General features: G+C 39.7%; 1 protein-coding gene and 1 pseudogene across 17 annotated transcripts in view; one reads left to right on the top strand and one right to left on the bottom strand.

Annotated features, from left to right (window-relative positions):
- Window positions 1-25369, bottom strand: part of SLC25A21 (solute carrier family 25 member 21) — a 373699-nt gene that overhangs the window by 205156 nt on the left and 143174 nt on the right. The gene's annotated exons all lie outside the window — the stretch shown is intronic.
- Window positions 7394-7502, top strand: LOC114020725 (annotated as a pseudogene).

Here is a 25369-nt window from a genome sequence, read left to right on the forward strand (position 1 = left end):
TGAATATTTTTCTAAAAGATATGCTCCAGCTCAAACAGGAATTTATTCAGGGAAGTCCTATGGTCTGCGTTATGCAGGTCAGATTAGATGATCACAATGGTCCCTTCTGGCCTTATTATCTTTGAATTTATATTTATTTTATGATTTGGATCTTATGGTTTTGGGGATTTTTTTTAAATTAAAGCTTTACAGCTCAATTTGTTAAAGTATAAATTTCACTCTGTGAATCTAGTATCATTTTTGTTTTAAGAAATTACCATTGTTAGAATATTAACTACTAGAATAGTAACTAGATGACACTTTCTAAAACTGCCAATCATTATCATCAAGGTTTAGGGCGGGTTGCAACCTTTAATGTTTATTTTCCAAAGGTTACAGGTGGCATGCAGATATGTAAGAATAATAATTTAATCTGTTGCAGCTATAACATACATATATAAGTAGGAACACATTATTACAAATAATTAGCAGGAGGTGAAAAGGATACAAACAAGTTGTGGGGAGGGAGACAATATCATTTTAAAGAAAAGTGAATGTTTTCCATTTAAGGCCCTGATACAGCAAGGTACATAAACACATGCCTGACTTTAAATATGTGAATAATCCCTTTGATTTCAATGTATCACATGCTTACAGTAAGATACGTGACTTAGGTCTAGTCTACACCACCCGCTATATTGGCACAGCTGCACCAATGCAGCTGCGATGCTGTAGCACATCTGGTGAAGTCACGCTCTGCTGATGGGAGAGCGTTCTCCCATCAGCATAATTGCTCCACATCAGTGAGAGGCAGAAGCTATGTCAGCGGGAGAGCATCTCCCGCCAACTTAGCGCTGGTGTGGACAGCGCTTAGGTCGATATAACTTGCATTGTACATGAGCGTGGCTTTTTCACACCCCTGAACAACATAAATTACATCAATTTATGTGGTAGTGTAGACAAGCCCTTAGTACCTTGCTGAGTCCTATGCTATGATTTTATTACATAAAACCCAAGCAGTGCATCGTGATATCTTCCTCACAGTACCTGAAACATATGCTGTACTCACTGACTTCCTCACCATATATACAATGTAAAAAAATTCCGAAAGCAAGCCTGTTAAATTTATTAATAGATTTGAATGTCCTATAATCTGGATAGATTTTCTATTTGTGTTATATGATCCTTCTCTTGCACTACTAATTCAATAATCTACTAGGGCAATCTATAGCAGTCATAAATTTACAGCAACTGAATGGTTACACTTTCTTCAGTCCTCATTTTGTACTCTACGCAATCCTCATTATGGAAAAAGCCGAGTCCTAGACAAATGAATGTTGATCCGTATCTGAACTCTACTAATCTTTTTACATTGACAGAATCAGTAAAATACCTTAAGGTTCAGATCCTAACACCCTTACTCAGTTTTTACTCAGGCAAACTTCCAAATCCCATTGACTTCAGTGAGAGTTTTCCTGAGGAACAACTTAGTAAGGGCTTTAGAATTCGTCCTAAAGTGAAGAACGGTCACTTACTCGGTAATAAGGAATGGACAATAAATAGATACAATGCAGGTATAATGGACTATAAACAGAAAACAATGCCTCTGAAAGCAAACTTTATGACTTATGCGGTTTACGAATTCTTGGCTGGATTTTGGAATTGTTTCACTCAGAGTATGTGTTAGGTGTCTCTCTACAGCTGTGTGAATCCTGCCAGGCTCACTTCTCAAAATGAACTCCTGAAGCTTGGGTCACAAGGACTGCAAGGGAACCAACTCTTCTTTGTTCACTTAGAGATTCCAGCTCACGGTCATCTCTTGATTTCTTAGCAACTGTGTTACAAGGTTCACTCCCATAATTCCTAGTGTGTGAATGCAAGGCAACCCCCAGGCATTTCCCAGATGCATTTATAAGGATTATAATTTATAGGTCTTCACAGCCCTTGAGCTCCTTAAGGGGCTGATTGGAAGCAGGAGGAACAGGTGTGATCTCCTGCTTCACTGTACTGTTGAGAGGGTTGAGGCCACACACATTCAGTCTCATCAGCAGAATCTGATGGATTTGTAAGGCAGAATGACCAATACTAGTGAACCCCAAACCAACTGATTCAAAGATCCTGAAGTGGGGGGGAATGACCAGCTGCTGCCCTCTGCAAACCCCACTGAGAGAGCTATCCAACCACAAGAAAGCAGGTAGAGCACGAGGACTCCCTTTGATTCAGAGAAGTTAAAGATTGGAAAGATTTATTAGGTTATCCAGACCACCACCAGAAAAAATTCTCTTAAAACACCTAAAATTAGCAAGAAGACTGTGAGGCTTCTTCGGTGAATAAAGGGGTTGACCGGGCCATTGGAGTTACAGGTTTTCCAGCAATGGGAACAGCCTCAATCTTTTTGTGAATTTTCACAAGCACAGACTGAAGTTCTCAAAACCCTCAATTCTCATACCCAAAGATAAATGCAAGTGAATTGAAGGTTTTACACAAAGCGTTTGCCCATCTTTCTCTCCCCCCTTCCTTTCTTCAGCCAGCCCATTCCAACTGCCCCCTCATTTGCTCTATTTTAGGACACTAAAGATATGCCATATAGTCCCAGTTCAGTACATATGCCTGAGCAAGTTAGTAATGACTTTTAGTTGATTGTGTTACTAACTCTGTTGCCTGTGGCTGCTTCATATCACAGTTTACTAGAACCAGTAAATACAGTATCAAATAAGTAATTTCTTTCATCCATCCCTCATACCTCTCACATCATCTAATTAAAGTGAAAATAATAGGTTACATTTGCAAATCATCTGTGCACCAATACTATGGCTAGGCTATGACTTACACTCACAGATCTCAGTATCAGATCTCCCACATGCAATATTGGCTTCTAGCATTTCTACTAAAATGTTTGCAAAATTAGACAGACAATAATTGAGGACCCCCGCCCCCATCTTCCAATGAATGGGCTTGAGTTGAGTGGAAGATGAGGATGACCTCTTTCTGTGTGAACAAAATGTCTGAGCAAAATGCTGCTGTATATACTCTGGTTTCTGTTCATGAACAATCTTAACACTGCAGCAACCAAGGTGGTGGAAAGACTTCTGAGATTTTGGACTCCAACAAGATAAGTTAACAAACAGTGGAACTTGAGGAAGTACACAATCCCTTCTCTTCTTGGGTCAGGAGAAGAAAGGAAAGAAAGGGTCCTTAAACTGAACTTTTTCTAATCTCACAATAAAGGTGCAATTGAAATGACGGGTATGATTTTAAGTGAACTGGTTTTCCTGTCCCTAGTGAAAATTTTCCACTTCAGTAGCTCGTTCAACCAGATGACCTCCAGACTGAATCATTGTAATATGCTCAGTGTGAGACTGCCTTTGAAAACCACCTGTAGACTGGAATTTTTTGTAAAATATGTCCATGAAATGCACTGACGTCTGCACTCCATGAACTGCACTAGCTGCCTTTTATTAGAAGGGAAAGCTCTGAGGCACTGAAGTCTTACATTATTTAAGATCAGTCCACCTGAGGAGCTGCCAACCCCATCACAGCAACAGATCTACTAACTCTCCTGAGAGACAACTGAAGAGGATGAGGGACAAATCCTTTTCTGTTGAAGGCCCACAGTCCTGGAAATCTCTATTGCTAAGATTCACCTTCTGCCTCATCAGGGCAAAGAGTTTTTGTTTCCATTGCAATTTTGTCTATGTGTTGGAGTTGTAATGGCTTTGTAATGGCTCCCATTCCAGAAGTTATGTGGTACTTGTTAGCCTGTGTTTGTGTGTACTATTTAATATTAAATTAATTTATGTTAAGGTGTCCACAGGTCCAAAGGGCATCAAACACAGTGATAACAGTAAAAAATAAATATTAATTTATTAAGTCCACCTCTCCCCCAACATAAAAGGTGGGAATGCTGTTGAATCTTGGTTTTCATATTGAAAATTCCCCTCATGGTATAATCTGTCTGACACAGTTAAGGAAAGAAAACATCTCAAAATAGAGTCAGTAGTTATACTGCTAGATAAAAATCTGCAAGCGGATACTGTACTAGAAGTTGCTTTCCTAACATGATAGGAATGTTGGTATTAAATCAGCTTATTTTGACACAGTTCCTGGAAGCATATGTGTTGCAGTATTTTTAATATTTTTTCACTGGAGACTGGATGCTGCCCTCACCATATGTGGGTGGACGGAAGACTACTAATGTGAATACATGATAGGGAGCATTTAGGAGGTATAGAGGAATACAGCAGAAGTGTTGCATGCTTCCTCATCTATGTAAATTCTGTGTAATTAGAGCTTGCGGTGTTTAACCATGGTGAATCATCTATATCCAGTCATTAGCACTTTTATTTTCTTTCTAAGGGCTAAATTTCGGTAATTGCACAGGGCTGCTAGGTAGGGGAAGAGAGGGATAAGGAAACTTTCCCCAGGTATTGCAAAGCCATTCAGAAAACCTAGGCAAAAGGCTGCTACTAGTGTTTCTTTAGCTCTAGGGGAGGGTGGTGTATGTGTCCTGTAGCAAGGATAGAAGGATAGCAAGAATAGAAGTTGATAGAGTACAGGTAAGAACTACATCACATAATGGCAGACAAGTAAAAAGTGCTTGTACACAAATACCAGAAGTCTAAATACTAAGATGGGTGAAACCGAGTGTCTGGTATTAAATGAGGATTTTGATATGCTAGGCGTCACAGAAACTTGGTGGAACAATGATAATCAATGAGACACAGTAATTCCAGGATACAAAATGTACAGGAATGACAGAGTAGGTTGTACTGGGTGACGAATAGCACTATATGTGAAAGAAAGCAGAGTCAAATACAGTAAAAATCTTAAATGAATCAAAGTGTATGATAGAATCTCTGTGAATAGAAATTCCATGCTTGAACAATAAGAGTATAGCAGTAGGAACATACTACTGAGCACCTGACCAGGATGGTGATGATGACTATGAAATACTCTGGGAGATTAGAGAGGCTATAAAAATAAAAAACTCAATAATGGGGGATTTCAATTATCCCCATACTGACTGGGTACATATCACCTTGTGATGGGATGCTGAGATAAAATTTCTAGACACTATTAATGACTGCTTCTTGGAGCAGCTAGTCCTGGAACTTACCAGGGGAGAATCAATTCTTCATTTAGTCCTAAGTGGAGCACAGGATCTGATCCAAGAGGTGAATGTATCTGAATCACTCAGTAATAGCAACCATAATGTAATTAAATTTAACATCCTTGTGAGAGGGAAAATACCAAAGAAGCCCACCACAATAGCATTTAACTACACAAAAATGAGGAAGTGAGTTAAATGGATATTAAAAGGTGCTGTCACAAGAGTGACATGCCTGCAAGCTTCATGGAAACTTTTTAAAAACAACGTAACAGAGGCTCAAATTAACTGTATACTTTAAATTAAAAAACAAAGTAAGAGGACCAAATAAGTGCCATTCTAGCTAAACAACAGAAATGGTTAGAGGCACAATGGCATCCTTTAAAAATTGCAAGTCAAATCCTAGTGAGGAAACTAGAAACGAGCATAAACTCTGGCAAGTCAAGTGTAAAAGTATAATTAGGCAAGCCAAAAAAGAATCTGAAGACCAACTAGCAAAACACACAAAAACTAACAGGAAAAAAAAATTGTAAAGGCATCAGAAGCAAGAAGCCTGCCAAGCAATCAGTGTGGCCACTGGATGATCGAGGTGCTAAAGGAGTATTGTCTGGCTGTGCTGAAAGAATGACAGGAGACATTAGATATTGGTTTAATCAGGCCGCAACTTTATTAGATGTCTGGGACTAACCTCGCAGATAAAATGTGCATTGTGGGTGAAAACTCCCACAATTCACCGGGGGGGGGGTGAGTACTTTTTTCAGCCCCCTCTGCCACCCCCTCACCTGTCCGTTCATATCCCTCCAGCAGATCCACTGCCAGGAACCTCCGGGAGGAGGGGGGGGGGCTTCCAATTCTGGAGGGAGCTTTCACCAGCTCCCCCCCTTTTCATCCAGGTCCCTCCAGCAATTCCTTTGCCAGGACCTTACCGATCACCCCTGCTCGTAGGAGGGGTTAAGGTGGACTATAATGATTGGGGGTTGGCTCCCTACTGTACCAATCAGAGGAGTCCCCAGCTGCCCCCAGCTTGCTCAGTTACCAATGACCTCTCCTTAATGCCTTTTCCCCTTTCTTTTGTGTCTTAATTTATGGAGTACCTGTACTGAACATCCGCTATACACTTAAATAAAGAGTTGCAACATATGGCCTACCGCCCGTCATGCTGTGCATGAACAGAGCCCACCTGAACCTGCTGCGAGGAAGGTGAAAACCCCACCACTGCACCTGGCCAATATGGTGGTAAGGGAAAAATTCCTTCCCAGCCCCCCTTAACAGGGCGGCTAGTGTAATGCCCACAGCAGATATAGCTAATCACCTGGCATATTTCTGACCTAAACAGGGAGGGAGGGTGGGTGCTGCCTCGCCTGTTTCAAGTGATGAAGGAAGGGTCCAGGCCTAGGATGACCTTTTAAAACCCCTCATTCCGAGGTGGTGAGTCATCCACCATGCTGACTGCTTTTCCAGCAGTTTTACGTCCCCCCTCCTCCCCCAAGCCAGAAAGCATTGCCCTCTTCTCCTGGCCAACCAGTCAACAATTTAAAGTACAGGGCGGTCACTGTAGGAAGACAAAGCCATTGCGGAGAAGCTAAATGAATACTTTGCATCTGTCTTCACTGCAGAGGATGTGAAGGAGATTCCCAGAACTGAGACATTCTTTTTAGATGACAAATACGAAGAACTGTCCCAGATTGAGGTGTCAACAGAGGTGGTTTTGGAACAACTTGATAAATTAAACAGTAATAAGTAACCAGGACCAGATGGTATTCATTCAAGTGTTCTGAAGGAACTCAAATATGAAACTGTAGAATTACTACCAGTGGTGTGTAACCTGTTGCTTAAATCAGCCTCTGTACTAGATGACTGGAGGATAGCTGATGTGACACCAATTTTTTTAAAAAAGGCTCCGGAGCTGATCCTGTGATTACAGGCCGACAAGCCTAACTTCAGTACCAGACCAATTGGTTGAAACTATGTAAAGAACAAAATTATCAATTACATAAATAAACATGGTTTGTTGGGGGAAGAGTCAACATAGCTTTTGTAAAGGGAAATCATGCCTCACCAATCTATAAGAATTGTCTGATAGGGTCAGTAAACATGTGGACAAGGGTGATCCAGTAGATATAGTGTACTTGGACTTTCAGAAAGCCTTTGACAAGGTCCCTCACTAAAGGCTCTTAAGCAAAGTAAGCAGTCATGGGGTAAGACAGAACATCCTCTCATGGATAAGTAACTGGTTAAAAGATAGGAAACAAAGGGTAAGATTAAATGGTCAGTTTTCAGAATGAACAGAGGTAAATAGTGGTGCCTCCCAGGGATACCATGATCATGAAGGTGATTTTCCCAGGATGAGGCTCATCCATTGCACTGCGGTTGTGCTGACCCCTGCGATTTCCCCAAATGAGGGATCTATAGTGGGACAAGTCCTGTTCAACATATTCGTAAATGATCTGGAAAAAGGGATAAACAGTGCGGTGACAGAATTTGCAGATGATACAAAATTCCTCAAGATAGTTAAGTCCAAAGCTGACTGTAAAGAGTTACAAAGGGATTTCACAAAACTGGATGACTGGGCAACAAAATGGGAGATGAAATTCAATGTTGATAAATGCAAAGTAATGTACATTGGAAAACATAATCCCAACTATACATACAAAATGATGCGGTCTAAATTAACGGTTACCTTTCAAGAAGGAGATCTCGGAGTAACTGTGGATAGTTCTCTGAAAACATCTGCTCAATGTGCAGTGGCAGTCAAAAATGCGAACAGAATGTTAGAAACTGTGATGGGGCATCTGTCCCACACTAGTCCATAAAGGGTTAACAGAACCCTAGGGAAGCTGTGCAACAGGCAGCCAATTGGTGAGGACCCTAGGGAGGCAGTGCAGGACACAGCCAATTCGAGAGGGCTAGGAGGAGCAGCCAATCAGGGCCAGGCAGGCCAATATAAGACAAGCTGCAGGGCAGAACAGGTCAGTCACTTCCTACAGCTCAGAGAGGAAGAAGGACAGGTAGAGGGCAACTAGCACCTTTCAGGTAGAGGGCAACTAGCACCTTTGACAGAGCAGTGCTGGACAGGATCAGGGGTGTGAGAGTGAGCTCTCAGCCGACTGCTGACGTGCTGGGGTCCTGAGACAAGGGTGGAGAGGTGCTGGAAAGTAGACTGTGGGGCTAGAGGGGACGCAGCACATGGCTGCCATCTACAGGGTCCCTGGGCCGGGACCTGGAGTAGTGTGCAAGCCCAGGTCCCCCCCTACCGTCCCCACTCACCACCAAGGAAGTGGCTGGACAGTGGACTACGGTTCCCGCCGAAGGGGGGAGAACAGAGTGTGACGCAGACAGAGGGCTGTGTCCTGAACAGTATTCTGTGTTCTTTGGGACAACACGCTTCCTGGAGCAGATGTGACACGGCAAGACATCACCAGAAGAGGGCGCACTGGCAAACTAAGCTAATTCCCAGGACTCCCGGCAGGAGGCGCCACAGTGGTCAGTCGAACCCCATCATAGGAACCAATAGGAAAGGGATAGATAATCAGACAGAAAATAACATAATGCCATCATATAAATCCACGGTGTGCCCACGCCTTGAATACCATGTGCAGTTTTGCTCATCCCATCTCAAAAAAGTTATATTAGAATTAGAAGAGGTACAGAGAAGGGCAGCAAAAGTTATTAGGGATATGGAACAATTATAAATCCTTTATAAATTATGAATGTTGTGGAGAAAGTGAATAGGGAAATGTTATCTACCCCTTCACATAACACAGGAACCAGGAGTTACCCAATTAAATAAATAGGCAGCACGTTTAAAACAAACACAAGGAAGTACTTCTTCACACACTCACAGACAATCTTTGGAACTCGTTGCCAGAGGATGTTGTGAAGGCCAAAAGTATAACTGGATTCAAAACTGAATTAAATAAATTCATGGAGGATAGGGCCATCAATGGCTATTAGCTAAAATGGTCAGGGATGCAACCCCATGCTCTGGGTGTCCTAAGCCTCTAATTGCCAGAAGCTGGGACTGGATGGCGGGATGGATCACTTGATAATTGCCCTGTTCTGTTACATAAGAATATAAGAACGGCCATACTGTGTCGGACCAAAGGTTCATCTAATCCAGTATCTTGTTTTCTGACAGTGGCCAATGCCAGGTGCTTCTGAGGGAATGAACAGAACAGGTAATCACCAAGTGATCCATTCCCAGCTTCTGGCAAACAGAGACTAGGGCAGGGGTGGGCAAACTACAGCCCCCGGGGCTTTGGATCAGGGCTTTGGATCAGGCCCGCAGGATTGTCACCACCCAGGGCGCTGTGGGCCCTGTGCTGCTACTGGAAGCGGCTGGCACCAAGTCCCTGCGGCCCCTGGGGGAGGAGGGGCAGAGGGCTCCATATGCTGCCCTCGCCTCTAGGCACCGCCTCTCACAGCTCCCATTGGCCAGGAACGGGGAACCATGGCCAATGGGAGCTTCAGGGGAGGTACCTGCAGGTGAGGGCAGCACACGGAGCCCTCTACTCCCCCTCCCCCAGGGGCCGCAGGGACATGGTGTTGGCCGCTTCCGGGAGCAGCATGGCGCGGCGCCAGGGCAGGCAGGCAGGGAGCCTCTCTTAGCCCCGCTGCATGCCACTGCCACCCCAGACCCGCTCCAGGTAAGCAGCACCAGGCCAGAGCCCGAACCCCTCCTGCACCCCGCACCCCAACCCGTTGCCACTCCCCAACCCCCTGCCCTGAGCCCCCTGGTACACCCTGCACCCCTCCTGTGCCCCAAACCCCTGCCCTGAGCCTCCTGCTGCACTCCACACCCCCTCCTATACCCCAACCCCCTGCCCTGAGCCCCTTCCTGCACACCGCACCCCCTCCCACACCCTACACTCCCTCCTGCACCCCAAGCCCCTGCCCCATTCCTACATTCACGGCCCTGCATGCAATTTCCCCACCCAGATGTGGCCCTCGGGCCAAAAAGTTTGCCCACCCCTGGGCTAGGGACACCTGTCCATCCTGGCTAGTTCATTTCCTCTGAAGCATCTGGCATTGGCTATTGTCAGAAGACAGGATCCTGGGCTAGATGGACCATTGGTCTGACCCAGTATGGCCATTCTTATGTTCTTAAGACTGAGAGAGGAAAAATGGAAAAAATGTAATGTATGCTTTATAATCAGTTTAATTTAATTAGGAAGTACAAACTCTATTATGTGCTAATCATAAATCTGACCTTAATATGTTTGAATTTCTTTTAAGTTTAACTATAATGTTGAATTTCCAGGAGGTTGTTTCACTTATTTTGGGGATAACTGCAATAACTCTGTGATGTTTTTACCCTGAAGTTACTAAAATATACTCAACGTTAACTCCAGTTTAACACAGGCTTGATCTACACTTAAAAGTTTAGCCAGTAGAGCTAAACTCCTATAGCTATACCAGCAACCCCCTCCCCCCACCCCCCCGCCCAGTGTAGACAGCTTATACTAGTAAAAACAGTGCTTTTGCTAGTATAATTTATACTGGTTCAATGAGTGAAATAAGCTATCCTGGAAAAAGCACTTTTATGCCATTATAACCGCATCTACACGAAGGATTTTCCTGGTATTGAAATTCTGAAAAAATATCATACACCTGACAAGTGCTATACCAGCAAAAGTTTCTAGTGTAGACCTGGCCACAATTTTTATCCTGGTGTATTATTAATTTTGGGGCAATCAGTGGGGATCTTAAAAGAAAATTTTATATTAGCTTCATGTATTTGAGGAGTTACTGACAAGAATCCCATGGAAAGGTATATTTTAGAATGAGCGTTCTTTTAGTGTTATCTTTCCAATTATTTCCTGTGACATGTATGAATGAAAGATCCAGAATATGCATTGCAGTCGTCTGTACTGAGATGTCAACATTTATCATATAGTTAGCTCCGTTTTTAGTCTATAATTAAAATAGGAAGTATCTCTGTAACTGCTGGCAAATGCTGCCGTTTTAATGGGAGATCATTACCACTTATTACTACAGAAGTCCTTAAGAATACATCCTATTTTGAGAACTATTTCTGAAATATATTTATATATACACACACACACAATGTTATGGCTGATAAAAACAAACAAACAAACAAAAAAACAGCCACACAAACAAAAAACCCTGGAAATGTTTTTTTATATACAGAAACGTTGGCAAATTCAAAAGCATTTTAAAGTGGTGATTGCTCATTTCATAAAGATTTGATTTTTTTCAAATATTTTAAAAATTTCTACTGAATATTTTAAACACTTTTTGGTTTCAAAATCAGGTTTTTTTATTTTGAAGATAAAAAATTCTGAAAACAAAATGGTTTTAATTTTAAAAATGACCCACCCATAGACCAAAAAAATTGGCAACATAAAAAACAAAAAATCCAAAGCAGAAACAATAACTGGAAAAACATTTTTTAGGAAAATCAGTAGACAAAAATAGTCTCATTAAACTTTTCCATCAGAACTTTGTGAAGAATACAAAATTTTGAAAAAAAAATTAAATAATAAAAATGCTTCTTCTTAAATGAGACATAAACTAACACAATTCCTTAATTAGAGAATTAACATTCATGTGAGCTAACAGGACCTCCAAACTTAGTTGGAATTTTAATATTTTTTTAAAAGTACGTGCACACTTTAGAACATTATCTAATATTAAAAAGCAAGGAGTAATACCATGCACAATAGGTTTAAAGTAGACATGGGCCCAAATTCAGACACTGACTGAATATTGGTGAAACTCGGATCTGGATCCACACTTTACGGCTGTGTCCTTCACCATTTTAATGAGCCAAATTAAAATTCTGTATCCAAATACATGAAAACTTTAGAAAAGTTCAAATAGAGATCTGACCTTGGACCAGTTCCTACTTAAAAGTAATTGCTGCTTTTAAATTGTAAATGGCTTATTTAGAATACTATTAGGACAAGGAATAAATTACTAATTTAACATTCCTATCATAAACCACAATGAAAATCACACATTGTCTGTTTTGGTATAATAAAACCTGAAGCCACTTTTTTTGTTTTTAATTCAGAATATTAATCAGGCAAAGGGTAACCAATATTTTGAAACCAAACTGGGTAGAGAAGAACTCACAGCATACCATAAGGAAAACCTCCCTGGCACAGGAAGTCCTTTCACTTTTCAGAATGTCATCCATCATGCTGGGGAAACTGCAGGAAAGTAACCTACTACTTCTTAATAGGCTTCTGCACAGAGAGTTGCTTTGAAGCCACAGCTGCCCATAGTAAATTTCACTGACCCTTAGAGCCTTTCTCCAAGTTCTCCAACTGTTTTGTCTCCCAAGCTACAACTCAGTGTTAGGTCCAAGTCAGAGCACCTGACAAAACTAAGGAGCCCCAACAACATGAGAATTTAAAGCTTTCAGTGATGTTGTCTTTTCCATATAGCACCAACAGAGAGACGTGATGCCATTACATCTACCAACAGAGTGAATTCACTCACTGAGAGACAGAGCTCAATAAGAGACTTTAAAGTAAAGGATGGTATTTCATTGTACACATTTTCACTGTTAGAAAATGTAAAATGCATACAGGAATCAGTGGCTTCTGTCCCTTCCCATCCATCGTAAAAGTTAACATAGAATTGAAATCAAGGGCATGCACCAAACTGAAGAAATAAATTATTGAAGTGTAATAATACTTCGAGAACTTCAGATGCAAGGCATCATAAAAGTGCTTTAAAACATCAGTTAATTAAGCCTCACAATACTAATTCAATTCCTTCTTCCTGGTCAAGCAGAATTCCTGTACTTTTCATTCTTTCTGACTCTTTTGCGCTCACTTCTGCCTACCTGTATTCACTCCCTTTGACTCACTCCTTATGTCCCCTCCCCTATCTTGACTGTGTGAAAAAGATTGACAAGATCCAATGTGGCACCCCCACTATATCCTATTTCTCCCTGTCATAGATGCCAGTGTTTCTTGTCTCCTTTCCTCTTCCAAGCCTCCACCTGTCCCAGTGATCTGATCCTTGTCCCACCTCATGATCTCCCTTGATGCCATTCATACATGCTTCCTCCTTCCCCTTCTTAATATAAACATGCTTTGGTCTCAGCCATCTTTCAAATGTTACAGGCCAGCGTTAAAGATGCTTGAGTGACGTAACTGTGCAGTTGCTCATTTTATCATGTTTGAATTTCTTTCAAATAGAACCTTAACTCTGAATATCCTGGGTTTGTAATGTTTGTTTTTAGGATAATTACCACACCCCTGTAATGTTTTTAACTCAAGATATAGATCTGTACTCTTCACCTTAACTCTATCTTAATCTACTAAACCTGACAAATGTCCTATATATCACAACACACCACACAGCTTCCTTCTAGTGTAAACAAGCCATTACATGCTTGCTATTTTCTATCAATGTATATATACTAATTTGTTAATTGTGACTAATTATGAAGTTCTAATGGCTGAATTCTTAATGAAATGTAAGAATTGGGGATTTTTATGAATATATGCACTTGTTTCTGATGTGCTTTGCTGACCAGAATTTTGCAAGTTTTTCCCACTCGCAGCCTCCATACTTGAATAATATTTGAGTTTTACTGTGATTGCCTCTATATTATTCATTTTATTTTGGACTAATCACAGGATAAAGTACTTTTTAGTGTACGGATGTAGAATCTAGACCATTATAATTGTTTGGCAGGCTTATGCTAATGTTGAAATATTGACAACTCAATTAATGCTAAGGGTTAAGGGGTTTGTACTGAATATTTCTATTTTTAATTGCACAGAACACCAAGAGTATAAGATCAGCACACTTAGGGCAAGATCATCATTTGCCCTTCACAATCACACAACATGTGAGTAAGGAGTAAGGATTAAGGACATGGAGTAAGGAGATGTCAAGTGTCACCCTACTACCCTATATGGGCTACCCACATGTTGGGTCACACCTTGTGTAGAGTAGCCACTACAGAATCAGCACTCCCCATCCCTCACAAGTAGGCAGGGAATGGATTCCACCCCATTACACACCAGCCAACATAGTGGGACTGGTGGAGAGAAGGAAGCAAACTGCTACCAATATAGACAAGTAGCAGTTCATTTCTTCCTTGAACAAGGGCGAAGATGTGGAAACAAACTGTGACTCAGAATCATAGTTCATTGCCTTGTCTGTTCCTGAGGCAGTGCAACTTTCGGCTGTCATCTATGCAGTGCACACTGTAAAGATAAAATCTAGTTCTAAATAAATAAAACGTGAAATTTTCTTCCTCCATTTTTTCTTCTGAAAGAGGGTTGAATGAACTGAAGAAATTAAAAGGACAGAACAACAACAACAAAAAAGAACTGGAAGAATTTACGAATGGTAGATTTCTGCCCTATAAAGTTCCTTTATTCCAGAGTATAAAAAGTACACATTTTGTCAATGGCCCTGAAAACCTGGCAATGCGAAACTACCCATTAAACTTTGAAAAGATGATTTTACAAGATTTTTCAAAGAAAAGCCTAATTTTCAGCTTTAAAAGAATTTGTATAAAAGGCAAGTGGAAAAACCCTGTGGATACACAGTATCTTGGGAAAGCAGTGGGTTGACCCAAAACAGAGCAGTAATATCTTCAATATGCACTAAAATTAAGGAAAATTCTGATAAAAATAAGTATCACTGGTAACTGACCCAGACAAATTACACAAGTTATTCTAGGCTGAATCATCCTGTCAATGTCCCTGTGCAGGAAATCTGTGCAAATACTAGACAAAATGACTTGGCACATGGTGGAGGTGGAGAGTAAAGATGTGGTAAAGTAGCAGTAGTATTACCTCTGGGAATCTGCAGAATTTCCTCTGCATGTACTTTGAGTGGAAGGTGCCATGAATTTCGAGGGATCACAGGCAGGGTGGAAGTGCTCTCAGAAGCAACATCTACCTCTGAATTGCCTGCAATTTACCACATAAGATAATGCTGATCCATTTCATGCCTCTAGGCCCACATACTCCTCCAGCTCTAGTCCTTATGTTGGACAACGTTTTGCAGCAAGGGGTCCAATCTATTTAAACTAAAGAGTAAACAATTTGGGACAGGAACAATGCCTTCCTGTGTGTTTGTACAAAGTGGGTCTATGATCCTGATTGGAGCCTCTGGACACTGACATGAAACAAGTAATAATAATAATAATAACAACCTATGACAATTACAAAGGAACCTGACCAGTACTACACAGCCAGCAGGACTGCTCTGGTGCCAGCCCCCTGGAGGTGGCATTGGCAATACCTCCTCTCTCAGCACATTTTGAAGGCCATGCCTTTCTGTAGGCACAGTAACTACATCATCCTTCCTCATGATGAAAAACAAAGAATTTTCAGAACATGCTGAAAATTAGTCCTTCGGAAAGGATAATTTTGTTCCTGATATACTACAACAATCTACTCTTGAGGAAACTTGGAAGCCATTATTTTCTTATAAAATGGGAAGGACCTCAGATGCAAGAACTAAGAAGGAAATCTGAGAACAGATTATAAATAAATTTTAAACTGACCCTTAAATCTATTAATTTTACTTATATGGAGCTGGTTCAAATAGCAGCAAACTAACTCATGTATGTAGCTAATTGTAGGCAAATCAGAAATTCCCTTTTAGACATCCTGTGTTGATTTTCCAAAAATTTTGGGACAAAGATAAAACGGCATCTTTGTTTGATATCAGTGTTTGTTTTTCACCTCTGTTTAGTAATCAATTAGATACAATACGAATGATCAGTCTCTATTTCATGTATATCTGTAATTACCACAATATGAAAGACCTTCAACCAACAAACCTAAAAGCTGCCAACTCATGGAGAATGAAAAAGCACCAAAATCATTTGCAATTGTGGGTAGAAAACAAACAAGCTTTCTATTTATTAATCTTTATCAAAAGACTAAACTTGGTTTCAATTATGATGTCAAGTTAATGTCAACCCACAGAAAAAACACAGAAGTTCAAGGCCAATGTGTTATCCATTTTTCCAGTGACACAAATGAATGCAGCATTATAAACACTTTCATGTAAAAATTGGTTTAATCCAGTGCTTCAAAGAATAAAAAGTAAATTCCTTAATTTTTAAATTACTATTAAAGTTATAGAACATTATAAACAGCAATAAGCTAGCCTACTTACGTCAGCATTGAATTTAGCACTTACTATAATGTGACCTCATGATTAAACAAAGAAAATGTCTCTGAAGATACGAATTGTGGACAAATTCTTTATTCACAAAAGAGAATTTCTACACTTTATTTAATAAAGAAATGAAACTTATGCCCCAACAGCTGGAAGAGGTGGGCGCTCCAGGGAGAGGCACACTTAAGTTTGGTGAAAAAAAGGCAGAAGAAAATAGGTCCCTTTAAATTGCATTGGAATTTTCAGTCTGTGATTCTTCCTGTTCCTATCCTGGCTAATAAATGACTAAGTACAACATGGTGCAAATTAGAAACATGATAAAATGGGCTATACTCTACTCTCAGTTACAGCCTTGGAAACCTAAAGGGGCTGAATGCTCACAAGCTCTACCTTAAGCTCTCAGGATTGCTAATGGGCATGATATTCCTAACTCTTACACTGTGCTGACAACATATTGCCTGCAAGACTGTTCTTGTTTCGGTCTTACCCATCTCACATAGAAATCCTACTGCAGTTTCCTTGCACTAGAATCCTATCTTATTCTTACAGGAAATTACACAGAATATTTTTGTACAGAAATTCAATTTCTCACAATAAAACAATAACAGGACCCCATAAATAGACCCTGTGTACAACAAACTTCTACTCAGAGGTATTTAAGAGAGCATTATGAATACTTTCATGTCAGAGTCAGTAAAAATCAAGTGCTGCATAGTGGATAAAAATTAAATTAGTGTTACAGAAAATATGACAAAAATAACAACAGAGGCTACATATTTAAGGAAGCTTGCAAATTTCACAGACATTTTAGTACTGAGATCTGAAGGTAAAAGTTTAATTAACTATACATAACTTTATTTAGAAGTAAACTAGTCGTGCTAACAAAAATAAAGTTTCCTTTCTCTTTTTTAAGGAGGGAAAGTAAATAGGAAAATTGACTATGTATTTCAGTTCACTATGTACAGAGGGTGAATCATAACAATGGTGGAAGCCCAAGCCAGGTACACCTGTCCTGTTTCATTACAAATACACACCGATACCAAAGAGAAAATTATTGAATCTGATGATAATGATATGGCATTTGTTACGAAGTCCCAGGTGGGAGAGACTTAGAAGAAAACAAAGTTCAAGGCACCCAGTAGGAGTGAGGGTCACAGAGGGAAACAGGCTAAACAAGAAAGTCACAAAGAAAACATCTGCATGTAGTGCTACTGTTGAGGGAAGAGAGGGAGGCACATGCTCACACACACCCTTGCCAAGCAGCCTGAAACTTAAACCAAAACCACTGGTATGGGATTTTTCTTTCTAGATCAAAAGGACAGCAGCAATGCCATCTGCTGTTTGCTTAGAAAAATTGTTAGAGCAGATGCTCCAATGTGAGGGCTCTCATCCTTCTACAAAGAAGCCACTTGAAAAATAACCATGAAATAGCATGGGAGAAACATCTGTACCCTGTAGAGCAGCAAAGGAGAGCCAAGAGAGGAGGAGAAACAGGACTGGAACAATTCAAGCACGTCTAAGACTAGATCAGGGACAGGCTCCCCATTGAGTGGCATAACCTCCAAATGTATACATATGTATTACCACTCACTGGTTGTCTTTTCCTTTCCTTACTCAGCAGGAGGAAGCCAGATTTCTCACCCATCAACCTATGGTAGGCAGGAAGGCACTCTGAGAGTGCAGTTTAGAAAACTCTGAACGCCACAAAGAATGTGTTAAAGGAGCTGCATGACAAGGCCTGAGAGAGCCTTATTCATTGCTTTCTCTTTCTACCTGGGTTCATTGCCTCTGGCACAATAAAAACATGGTATTGTGTCATTATAGATGGGGAATTGATTTGTTCGCCGCATTTTAAAAACTGCTTTCATTTAACAATTTGTGAAATCTGAAGCAGATAAAGGAAAGTAGAAAAGTGCCTCCTCACTGCATGCAAACATGAGTCATGTCATTCCTCCACAGATGAGTAATACTTCAGCAACAGGTTGGCTCATATGGTACCTTCTATATCCTTATATAATTCTTTGGAGTTCAATAATTGCATGCACCTAGATATTAGTTCATTAATTGCATGCACCTAGATTTTATGGTGATTCACACCCTATAACCATCATAGATGGATGGATGCCTTTGTGATGCTGCAGAAAGAGGATAAGAAGGTCACTCTGTATCTAATTGTTCTGGAGGAGACTGGCCTCATATGACATACCACAACAAAAGGCATGCTGAACATTCTTGAGACTAGATAGATCGATTGTCTATTTGCTTGACTAAAATACATGCAAGAACATTCTGAAGAGCATGTGAAGGGATAGCAAATGATTTCTACTAAAGAAGACACATACAAAGTGATGCAATGTAGTAAAAAGGATTTTGAGATGTCACTGAATTGGCATTTAGTGGCACATGTGAAAAAGTGCGTTTGTTAGCATTTTTTCAGACCACATAAAAAGATGAGTAGTAAATCCCAGTGGAGACATCAGAGTGGATTGACCACTTTTCTTGATCTTATCACCTCATAAAATTTTAAAATAATAAACATATTTCATAATAATCTATCTAGCAATACATCTCTTCCTCATACTTACTATAAGACATTCTGGTTTGGCTTGTGTGGCAACACAAGGGAATAGGGAACATAAGACTCTCAATTATTTCCTTGTGCTGGCTAATGGAATGGGAGGGGTAGCAAGCTTTGCAGAGCTGCTATGTCCCTCATTGCTACCTTGGCTTCATCTTTTAAAGTGCCTGAGAATGTGGCTATGCCAGGTGTAGATCTGGCACAGTTACTCTCTTCCTGGAGCAGCAGGGAGACCAGGAAGGAGACTGAGATCACATGAGCCACAATATCCCCACAGGGCTGCTGCAGAGACAGCACAACAACGTGCTACTCCTTACTCTGGATATATTGTTAAATCACAGTCTAGCCCAGTGTAATGTCTCCAGCCTCCTCTTCATATGGTGTGATTGAAGAATTGGTGGCTTTTCAACCCCAAGGTGTATCTGGATGCCAGCAGTGATATTCATGCCTGTAATGTTCTCAGTTTGGGACCAGATGAGGAGGCAGCTCAGACAGAGGCGCCAGTTCAACAAATAGAGCTTCACTGCAGCTTTTGAGAAGTCAGACACTACCTACCCACAACCAGTTCCAGCTGGTTCACTTCCTCATGTGTTCCCTTGTGGGTCTCTGACTGGTACAATCCACTACAATGATATCCTGGATATATTCCAGTCTGAGTTAAGACTTTTTTTTAAATTGAGACTGCACTCATCAATAAATGATGTCCTCCTGACTTCACAAGGTGGCCACTTCATCATTTTCGCCATACTGGATCTTTCAGCAGCTTATGACACAACGGACCATGGGTTCTGGCTTCAGCAACTAAGGAATATCTTTGGTGTATCTGGGAGTGTCCTTCAATAGTTCTAATTAATGCCTGGAACACAGCAGTCAATTAGTAGCAACAGATGTGCCACCCTCCAAAGGTTCTCAGAAGAAGCAGCCTGCACAGACCTATATAATCTTTCCTGCTCTTCAACCCACATCTGAGGCCTTTTGTGCAGATAATTTCTAAACAAAGTGTGGCATATAATCAGTACAGTTTATTTCTTGACCGCCTGCACTGCTGCCTGCCTTGAAATAAGGCTTGGATGATATTGCGAAATAAATCTATCAGAATCAGCTCTTTTTCAACCCTGACAAGAAAAAGAAATCTTGTTGGTAAGGGGGTCATTATTAGGGACTCGTTATGTCCTCAGTTGAGGGAGTTTCATGAACATAACCATTCATGAACCACATTAAGAATCTTAGCATAATTTCAATAGTGCCCTTGAAAGGTGGTACAATATAAATAAAGTAAAATTATATTATTGTTAGCAATAGGTACAAGAAAGAGCCCCAGAACCGAACAACCTCAAATTTGGGGACTGTTTGGATCTGGGTTTGAACTTTGCAGGCAAGGTCCATCTCCAAGTATAATTATTATGATAGGGACTCTCTTTATGGAAGATAGACAACTGAATTTTTTACAGGTGAAATTACTTTTGGAGTAAGAACAATTTCCCTACCCATGTTTTAAAGTATTGTCTTGTCCCAATGCCATATACACATCATAAAACTTTTTACAGCATCATTTGAAACAATACAGTGAAAACCTAACCTGGGCTAACAAGCCTACTAATACAGTTTCATTTGGGGCCTGATCAAAAGCCCCTGATGGCAATAACAGTCTTTGGATCAGGGCTTTACAGAGGAAAGTATTCCTAATTTTGAAATTGATCTAAAACAGAAAGGGAGAAAACCCCCAAACAGAGGACACACTGGAAGTGGGAAAATAAAGATATTACAGTTTCAAGATAATCAGTTGCATACCACTAGGATACAATCTAGTAGATGTGAAATGATAATATATCATTTCTCCTTAGGGATTTTGACTGTTTGCAGTAGTTTGTGCATCGTGCACACATATATGCATAAATACCAGCTATAGCACAAGTGTTAATAAAAATTTAATATGTCACTAAACAATAGAATATGCCACACAATTTACAGAAAGTGCAAAGCTGACTCACTGAAGTCCAGGGATGAATTTGACCTATTATGTTTCAGAGGAGTATCGCTCATGAATCTCTCAAGGATTACATATGAGCCAGTTCTTCAAGTAACAGTAGAGGGCAGAACGCCACGTATACATAAGACTGCGCAAAAAAGGAAATACGATCAATTTAAAAGAATATGTTGATGTATGACATGGTACTCTTTCCACTCTACCATATCCAACTTTCTTCTCTGTATCATTCCCCTCTCTACAGATCCCCCCTCTCTTCTCCATTAGCTGTTCTTTCTTCCTTATTACCCTTCCTGATGATTCTTTCTTTCTTTCTTTTTCTTTCTTGTAGTGGTACAAGAGAGATCAAAATCAGCTTCACATTGGACCATGGTAACTACTGTAATTACTGAGAAGCTATCACTTTTCCTTAATCTCTCTCTCTTTGTCACATGCACACACACACACACACACACACACTCTCCTACCCCTTCACCCCACACCTGCACAGCCATAACAGGAAGCCTGATCATCAGAGATCCTAAAACAGAAGGCTCTACTATCACCTGAGCTAAAATAATTGAATATTGTGATCTTTCAAAGATACAGCCATCTCATACAAAGCGATTTGCTCACATACATTCAGGGCCAGTTTTGCAAGAGTTCAGAACAAGATACTCAAATACTCAGCACGCAAAACTGGGGCCAGATTCTCAACAGAAATCAGCACAGGTCAACATCCATTGTGACACCAACATGCTGAGCTCTTTTGAAAAACCTGGTAATTTATTTTAATGCCTAAATGGGAACTCTTAAAAATCTGGTCCATGGTGCCCAATACTACTAATGTAATTTTTCCAATACATGTTAAAGATGGGAGAAAACAAGACTTTAAAATGAAAGTTGGATGCAACTTTAATTGCCTCTAAATAATATGAATGGTATCTTCAGTATTTTATTATGTAATTATGGGGGAAGAGAGCAAACCTTGGCTAATGCATACAATAATTGTACTAGTTTACTGAATGTAGAGAGTTTTTAAATACTTTTTATACTCATACACTTTGCACAAGTTTTCAGACATTTAAAAAGTAAGTACTCAAACATTATTTCCTTATGAAATAATGTTTACCTGTAATTGTTGAACTAATACCATAAACCAAACAACTAGATACAATATTACATATGTATATTACATATGGGGGTTTTTCTCCTTGGGGGTTTTTCTCCTTCCTCTGCTGCGTGGGACACGGGTCACTTTCTGGAAGATTCTCTGCACCTTGAAGTCTTTAAACCATGATTTGAGGACTTCAATAGCTCAGACATAAGTTAGGGGTTTGTTACAGGAGTCGGTGGGTGAGATTCCGTGGCCTGCGTTGTGCAGGAGGTCAGACTAGATGATCATAATGGTCCCTTCTGACCTTAAAGTCTATGATTCTATACTCTTGCTTACATAGAATGCCAAAATGACAAAACTCCATTTAAAGGAATCACATCTGTAGATGATTATTGCTATCACACTATCAATAATGACCTTTTGTCCTGTAGGGAGGTTTGAAATGTATCTTTCAGAATAAGATTCTGGGAATGGAGATCAATAGATATGTGTACATTGTTAACAATAGGCAGACAAAAATCATTGATTTCAACAAATTCACATAGTCTTTCTTTAAGAGTCTCATTAAGTATTAAGCAATAAACTGATGATGTTTCCCAGTGTATAGAAAGAAGGCAAGCAATAACAAATGAAATTTAATATTATTTTGGTATTATGGAGTGCTGCACTGAGACTTCCATATTATGAAATGGCACTCTGCTTTTACTCATTCAACAAATTTCTAAAGCTTTTCCCTTTTTCTATTTATTACCTTGATCCCGAGCTCTCGTTTTTTCTTTCAAAACAGCTTCCAACAGATTGCAGAAAGACAATTTTCTGTTTCTCTGGCTTTTAGCACAATATGTAGTGCTAATGCTTCCTGTTCACGCTGCTCACATGGCATTTCCTTAGTCACAAGAGAATATACTGGAAGAGCATGGAAAAATATAATATACAAGATACTGATAATATGCTATATATTATTGTTGATGAGGAAATGGGGTACTCTAGGTGATATTTGGAATTAGTAGTTCTAATGCTCGGGTTACAGTCTGATTCCAATCCTAATATTATCCAATTTGGAATCAGTCTGAACATACAAAAACCTCCTCAAAATATCTTTCTATATGTGGACCCTCCTCCTCCAGTTATCTGAAGTTGTATTCTGGCAGGAAGGGGACAGGCAGAGTAGCGGCTGCTGGCAACAACATGGGCAAGTGAAACATATTACCATGTGAATTCACACACATGCTGATGGACAAACATTGCCAATATTTGCAGTATTTGGCAAATTGTACATTTGATTTGCTCCTCCCTACAATCTACAAGAAATGCTGGTATATATCCTTGATCTTCCCTGTCGTCATTAATCTGAAGGGCCTCAGCTGGGGATTTCAAACTGTGAAGCAGATGTCACTGATCCTTCTAAAGGGAATGAAAACTAGCCAGGATGAATACTGGTGCCATTGTTTGCTCAGCTTCCTTATTTCTGCTATTGTGCAACCATGTTCTTGTCAGCCCTATAACAACTGTGTTAAAGTTGGAAGCACTGTCTAGTGAATGTATACAGTAGATAAAGCAACGCTCTTTGAATTGGTCTAAATATTTTGATCAAAAAACTTTTTCAATTAAGAATGGTCATTTTTGGGAAACAAATTTTTTTTTTGTAGAATTACTTTAATTTTGATTTATTTATTTTGAATTTTTCCATTTTTTGCAAAAGGAAGAAAACCAGAAACCAAATATTTTCAGTTTTCAAAACAACCAAAAATTGAAAAAAAATATTTTTCTTTAAAAACACAGAAAATTATACAAAAAAGAAGAAAATGACAAATCTTTATTTCAAAAAATTACAAAGAAAATACTTAACATTCTCCAACTAGTTTTAATCTCTACTATCTGACCATTCACATAAATAGAAAATGTTGGTTGTATAGGGACTGCTGTATGCCATTACACTAGTATAATATATTTAGAATGAAGAAATAGCCATGTTTACACTTGCACACAGATGCCAAAAGATAATTTAAATTGTTGATTGCAGGTAGGATCTCTGACCACAGTTACTGTTTCCAAGCAATAATTTACCAAAACATTCATGATATACCAGACACTAAAACAAAATTCCATAATTTCAGTTCAGTTTAAACTGGCCAAAGATTGTTCATTTTTTTTGTTAACCTTGGGAGCCACAAAAGGGGGTAGAAAGAACTGGACCATACGCAGAACCTTAAGTTCAGAAAAATTTGTGTTTGAAGAATGTCATGAGTCTAAGGCCTATAAGCAAATCAGAGATGATGAAGCAAAATAAAAAGCCAATGCAATAAGAGCACATGATGAATGTGTCTAGCCATGTAAGAAGTCCCATCTGGTTCCATAACCCCTCTCCCCTCCAAGTCTGGTAACTAAAGAATATCATGAATCCTTGACACTAATTTTGATTACAGAGTTTACATCTGTAACACTTGAAAATATGCTCCCACAACCACCTGATTAAGGATACTATAGTAGAATGAAAACTAACAGCTGGATTGGACATCCTACTATTGTGGCTGAACTGAAAATAGAGAATAGAATAGAATTAAATACTAGACTGTACACTAATTAATATGGTTATAAATTCAATAATCAGACATCTGAGTTTATGTGGCCAAATAAATGTTTTAATTTAAAAGTTTAAACTGTTCAAAAATCAGCAGAAACACAAAAAAGGATACTCATGAGATCAAGATCTGACTAAAGAATGGTCTGCTACGGATAATGAAGTTAGTATAAAATCATTACAAACCCTGCATTGTTATGTACTCCGCCATATTCATATACTTATCCTATTGGTACTATTTGAGTGAGTCCAATTTTGTAAAAAATTAAATTTCAAGGTATAAATTGTTTTTCTCAGGATATAAAATGGCATCAAAACCTGTATTAATATTTCAGTTCAACAGAGAGTTTATCATTGTGCAGAACCTGAAAATATCAGTTCCCAACAATTTCTAACATATATGAAATAACCATGAGTAAGGCACTCCTTCTATATCACTTCTTTCACTCAGTGTGTAAGCTCTGTCAGGGATCACTTTGTTCTTGGAGCATGCTCAAACTTAACCTTAATACAGAATGCATGTGAGACATATTCTGCCTATGACCAGCTTCCCTGGACTGAACACCAGGTAGCTGTTATATAATATTAAGAATGAATTCACCAAGAGGTTGTCATACAGACTTATCTGGACAGGACCTTTTATATACTGATTTGCTACGATTGCTGTCTGGAAGCAAAGCAAGAATTGTCCCGAGTACTCACACATGAGAACAGCTAGCCCAGGAGCTGAGTGAGAGATTTTATCATTGGGGAGTGTGTTAATGTTTGGCCAGTCAGACACTATCTTCTTCCATCTCTCTTCTGAAACAAAGATTGTCATGGGCAATACCACAGGTGCTGGAGTTTTGTGAGGGCTGTAATTGGCCCTTCCACTTGTTTGCTCAAAGCCATAAGCAATAGCTGCTGGGCCC

The sequence above is a fragment of the Chelonia mydas genome, chromosome 6 (assembly GCF_015237465.2).
Source record: "Chelonia mydas isolate rCheMyd1 chromosome 6, rCheMyd1.pri.v2, whole genome shotgun sequence".
Classification (NCBI taxonomy): domain Eukaryota; kingdom Metazoa; phylum Chordata; order Testudines; family Cheloniidae; genus Chelonia; species Chelonia mydas.